The sequence below is a fragment of the Olea europaea genome, unplaced genomic scaffold (assembly GCF_002742605.1).
Source record: "Olea europaea var. sylvestris unplaced genomic scaffold, O_europaea_v1 scaffold1290, whole genome shotgun sequence".
NCBI classification, from domain to species: domain Eukaryota; kingdom Viridiplantae; phylum Streptophyta; class Magnoliopsida; order Lamiales; family Oleaceae; genus Olea; species Olea europaea.
In genome coordinates, this window is record NW_019230360.1 from 110,198 (window position 1) to 116,415 (window position 6,218).

General features: G+C 35.9%; 1 pseudogene; it reads left to right on the forward strand.

The window, feature by feature from the left end:
* Window positions 1–4,065: 4,065 nt before the first annotated feature.
* On the forward strand, window positions 4,066–5,904 carry LOC111374788 (annotated as a pseudogene).
* Window positions 5,905–6,218: the final 314 nt, after the last annotated feature.

A 6,218-nucleotide genomic window follows, 5' to 3' on the forward strand; every position in this document is an offset into this window, starting at 1 on the left:
ACGTTAATTTAATAAATCTAAACGGGAAAGCTGAAAATTAACAGAAACTTCAGAGAACAAAAAAAATAAAATTAATGACATGCTTATAACTTCATATAAACTTTTAACCCGAGGCCTGTGTAAACACGGTGTCCTTAAAACAGATCCGCCCTCTCACCGTACGTGCTTGAGTTTTAATCCGAGCGTCTGTTTCTTAGGAGACAATGGTATATAGTAGAATCTGAGCACCGCAGATACTACTCTGGCGAACTGATCTAGTATCTGAACAATATCACCACAAGAATAAGACCTTACTGAACAAAGAACGCAGAAAAGAAGAAACTGTGTATGTAGGAATGTAGTTGAGATTTTTGAGTGTATTAGATTGTCGGAGAATGAGCCTTTTTATAGGCATACTGCACATTAACATTGTGACCATTGAGAGTCTATTGGAGTTACTGCCCATTAATACTGTGACCATTGGGAGTCCATTGGAGTTTTTTGCAATTTCAGAAACTTAAAAGTCATTAGTGAAAGAAAAAATAATAATAAAATTGTAAAACGTGGGCTCTTCGACGGGGTGAATTTTACCTTGTTCAGTCCGACATTTGTGTGAGTAGGTCGTGCCCGCACCCAAGTTCAAGGTCCGATGGCTATTTCTGTCCGTGATTTTCACCCCCCTGCGCGCGCACGTGGAGAGAACCTCTATGCTACACATGATCACACCATTTCAATACATAGCCATATATAAAGTGGTTTTGGTTTCTATGTTTTTCTTATGTGGGACAGTTTTCCCACCAACATAGACAATTTCCAATGGTCCACTTTAGACTCCAATTTCTCATTCACCCAAATTTCATTTTTGGCAAATAAATACATGACTTCGATGTTCTCGCGGATGTAAACACATATCAACTTTGATATTTCAAATTGGACCAACGAGTCCCACCAAAAATTGTGCCAAAAGTGAGCAAATTCACTCCTTTTTCCAACATGAATTGTCAAGATTATTTCCATGGTTCTAACCTTCTACAACCAACGATTTGGCAATTGTACGCAGTGACTGACTTAGGATTGGATCCAAGATCGGGTTACAAAATTACAAGCTAGGCTAATTCCAAAAAAAAAAAAAAAATTACACATAAAAAACTGTTTTTACAAAAAAAAAAATGAAAATGCCTTTCAAAAAACAAATTTCTTGGGCCTTGGGAGGGACTACAGTCCAACTCAATCCCCCTACATCTGTCCCTGATTGTACGTGAATAGGTGAAATCAAAGATATTATGCAAGTGCATCATTTCGTCTATCGGATACTCCCCGAATTCGATGTAACATATGTAATGGATAGTATTGTGGTTGTCCACTTCCACAGAAACATTCCAAATTCCATTGGCCCCTTACTTGAATGGGATTGAAACTCCTCGCCCCATCAACTTGACAAGTCGAGTCCAATGCAAGGTGCACCATCCCATGTAGTATTAAATTTTAAAAAAATATATATATATATCTAATTTACCCATCCCAATAATCTCGTTCTCTCTTCAACCATACTATCCTTAATTCTTACCCAAAAAAAAAATAAATAAATAAATAAAAAATCCCCAATCTTGAGCACCCCCACCGCCCCGCCCCTAGAACTTTGTGAGGGAGGTAAATCGCGAGATGTACCTCAGCAGGTCGTGGAATAAGAGCTGTCTTTACATTGCACCTACAAGGAATCCAATTTCATGTATCAGAAATCGAACCTCCACACTGCGACTACCAGCAAACCGTGAAATAACCTCACTCCACTCCTTAATTCTTATATATATGTGCCTGTTGATATATCAAACTTTTTAAAATGATATTTTGAAAGAGGTAAGACCTCGTCCAATGTTCCTTCATTCTCAATAGTCAATTCAGAGCTCAATCCAAAAGATCAAAAAGCAGTTGATCTTGACATACAAATAAAAATTTTAAATGTCCAAATATTTCATGTAGTTTTGTAAATCTGAATTTGTGGAAAATTAGGCTGTCAAGTTTGTTGAAGACATTAATTAGCCTAAAATGCCATGAGACCATTTATATCAAAGATGGTCCTTGAAATCTTAATTATTTCAATAACTTCTAATAAATCTACATAATAAATTATTAGATGTACACTTTTTAATGACTAGAATTTTTAGTTAAAGATACTTAAACTATAAGGATGTAACTACTCGGAACACTAATTAAAAAATTATACTTTATTTATATATAAATAATAATATTATGATTTTTAAAAGCACGTGTATTGATTGGAACTTCCTCATAAATATATGAAAATATTTTAAATTTAGTCCTCGATCTTTAGGTCCTCTTACAAATTCGTGCACAACCTTAAAATTATCCTTTTGACTCCTCAAGTTTTAGCCTCTTTGGAGGAGTTGATAATGTACTTGACGATACCGTTTAAGGGAAAAATTGGAAAGCACAAATAAGTTTAACATTAAATAATTAAAGGTTAAATAAAAGAAAATGACAAAAGGAGAATCGGTTTGTGTAGCCTAGTCCAACTTGTCTCGTCATGGGCTATGTGGGACTCGTTAAGCATCATACGATAATTAGCTTGTGTTGTGTTCGGTCCAAGACAACTTAGTTTCCCAACTTGTACTCCTAAGTTGAGAGAGAGAGAGAGAGAACTTATCCGTCTTAGTGACCGTTTTCAAGTCAAGTGGCATCGCGATCTAGTTTTTGTCGAAAGGGATAATAGTTCTTTGTTTTGAAGCAATTCTTGTTCAAGTTGAATCAACTGTAAAATACGAGATTGTTCATGTTCACGAGCAATTTCTCTCTCTGTTCTTCATTATCAACATAAGTTTGTTATAATTAGCAACCTAAAAAATAATGTTATTAGTGATTTAGAGGAAAAGTTTGCAAATTTATAGGAAGAAAAAGTGTAACCATACGATTCCATTTTTCAATTCTATCCTTTTTCTTTTTTTCTTTTTTCTATGACCTAAATTGCAATTAATTTCTTTACAACAAAAATTATTAATTGTACAGAATAAAATATTAGTAACGACCTAAAAACATTTTATTCTTCGTAATCATCCAAATTTGAATTTATTAATTCCAGCTACACTCCGGCAACACAAATCCCCCCACCAATCTTGTGTTGGGTAATTGCCTCAAAAGTCAAAAGTTGAAGGACTTTTATTACAAATAATAAAAGTTAGTTATTGTATGGAAGACTTCTAAGATACGTTTGTTTGCAAGCATGAAATTTGCATGGAATGAAAATAAATTCTAGGTAATTCAATTGTCTAAAATTTATTTATATGAAAATTATCAATTAAATGTGTTTGATTGATATAATTTTCAACCTAAAAAATATTATACTTGTCTATTTTTTATTGGTGGGTTAATGAGAGAGAGTTGATAAATAAGAGAGAGAAAGAGAGAGTGAATTTCGTGGAAAATAAAATCCTACTCTTCCTAAAAAAATATTTTCCTTGATTTTGAGGAAAATATGATCACGTGACCAAAAGTGAGAAAATATTTTCCATGAAAAAAATGACAATCAAACAACACAAAAGTAAGAATTTGTGTGGAAAAAACACATTTTTCATGAAAAATATAGGCAATCAAATGCACTCTAATTAAAGTTGAGAGCAAAATCTTTGCAAAATTTAGTCTCCAATTTACGGCCGATTTTGAAATCTTGCACATTAAGAAATCCTTGTAAAGTTAAATGAATCTTGTTTGACTTTAAATTAAACTCTATTACTTGTTTATCGATCTTATAAATAGTGAATGTATTTCATTATTTTGGGTGTAGCCAGAGAGTTGATCTGAGAAAAAAATATTGTGAACCTAATAACTTGAGACTTTTCTTATATTAAATATAAAAGTAGGTGTGATAAAGTTCGAGTTTATTTTTTTCTTTGTAATACTTGAGAATTGGGTTGATGAGTGAAATTCCATATGATTCTAACAAATTTTCATATAGTGAAAAATTTTGACGGTATGTTTAATTTGTACATTATATTTTTTATTTTTCTTATTTGCTAATATTGATTCTGTAGTAAATAGAAATAAATGGAATTGACGGTAAATAGAAATAAAGGGAATTGGCCTAAAATTCAACATCGTCTTCTCTCGTGGCCGCGCGTGATTCATTGGCCATCGGTACATGGACCAAATCACCTCCAGTGAGGATTATGACATCGGTAGCGCAACCCCTTACGGCGGAGACTCTACTGAAACAAATGATTTAGAAAATCTCGGTTTTCTTTTGGGTTTGTCAATCAGTCAAGAGTATAATTATTGTTCTGAAATTCCAGACGAATGCTTGGCCTTGATATTCCAATCATTAACCAATGGTGACCGCAAACGATGCTCTCTTGTTTGCCGGCGGTGGTTGGCCGTGGAGGGTCAGAGCCACCACCGCCTGGCTCTGAACGGCGCCGTGGAAATCAGTGCCCACTTACCTAGAATCTTTACCCGGTTTGAATCCGTCACGAAGCTCACCATCCGTTGTGATCGTAAGTATGTCAGCATAAACGACGAGGCATTGACCTTAATCTCCCTCCGGTGCCGAAACCTGAACCGATTTAAGATCCGTGGTTGCAGTGATATATCAGAACAGGGGATACATAATTTGGCAAACAATTGTAAATCCCTTCGAAAATTTTCTTGTGGATCATGCATTTTCGGAGCTGAGGGCATAAATGCCCTTTTAAACAATTGTTCTTCCCTGGAAGAACTCTCTGTTAAGCGCCTGAGGGGAGTCAAGGATAGTTTTGCTGCCGAGCCGATTGGCCTGGGAACCGTGGCTTCTTCGCTTAAATCGATCGTACTTCAGGAGCTTTATAATGGGCAGTGTTTTGGCCCATTGATTATTGGATCCAAGAATTTGAAAACTTTGAAGATACTTCGGTGTTTTGGGGATTGGGATAGGTTATTGGAGACCATTTCGAGGAAGAATTGTTTGATGGAGATTCATTTGGAGAGGCTGCAAGTGAGTGATGTTGGGCTAATGGCCATATCCAAATGCTCGGGTTTGGAGGTATTTCACTTGGTGAAGACTCCTGATTGCTCAAACACGGGAATCTGTGCAATAGCTAAGAATTGTATGCTTTTGAGGAAGCTTCACATTGACGGATGGAGGACGAATAGGATAGGTGATGAAGGATTGACTGCAATTGCGAAGAATAGTGCAAATCTCATGGAAATTGTGCTTATAGGGGTGAACCCGAGTTCCACGAGTTTGATGGCATTAGCCTCAAATTGTCAGAAGTTGGAAAGGTTGGCACTTTGCAGGCGTGAAACAATTGGAGATCCTGAGATATCATGTATTGCAACCAAATGTATGGCATTGAAGAAGCTTTGGATAAAGGTGTGTCGGGTTACAGATTCAGGGCTCGAGGCATTTGCTTTTGGGTGTCCAAATTTGGTGAATCTTAAGGTCAAGAAGTGTAAGGGAGTCACGAACAAAGTTGCCGACTGGTTGAGATCAAAGAGAGCATCACTGGTTGTAAACTTGGATGCAGATGAGATTGAACCTGAGGTCATGGATGTGAGTGTTAGTGATGGAGTAGCATAGGATGAAGACATGATGTTCCAAGTCAAGGTTAAGCCTTTTTTGAGGTTATCAAATGGTATTGGCAACGATAATTCAATAGAACTGAAGGAGAGATGAAAGGAATTGTTTATTTTCCACTGTTTTCTATATTCAAGAATGGGATGGTTAAGCATCTGTTGTTTTATCTTGCACTTGAATGTTAGGGCGGTCGACTCATTTCCCTTCCCTTAACATTTTACAAGTGGAATGTGTTTTCTGCCTGTTTAGTAGCTTTCATTTGCAGCATGCCGTTCATGCATTACTCAAAAACTTTTCTGTAATGAAGGATAAGTGTAATTAGGAACTCTTAGCTGGATTTCAGCAAGTTATTTTTCTTTGAATGCTGCGTATCGCCCCCTTGAAATGTAATACTCCTCATACGAGTATATCTAATAGAAATTCATGCACATATGCTTTTGAACACTCAATATTGTAACTGTTTTTGCACATCGTTTGAAATAGGGTACCTGTAATGGTTTCTTCTATATGCTGCTATATGTTGTCGAGTGAATTAACTTAGGACTTTCCCCTGCAAAGGTACTAGGAATTTTGTTGGTGCATATAATAATATAATGCTTGCCGACTCCAAGTTTATTGAGAATAAGATTTATTAGCTTATTATGGTTGTTGCCTATAATACATTGCTTAAGGTATA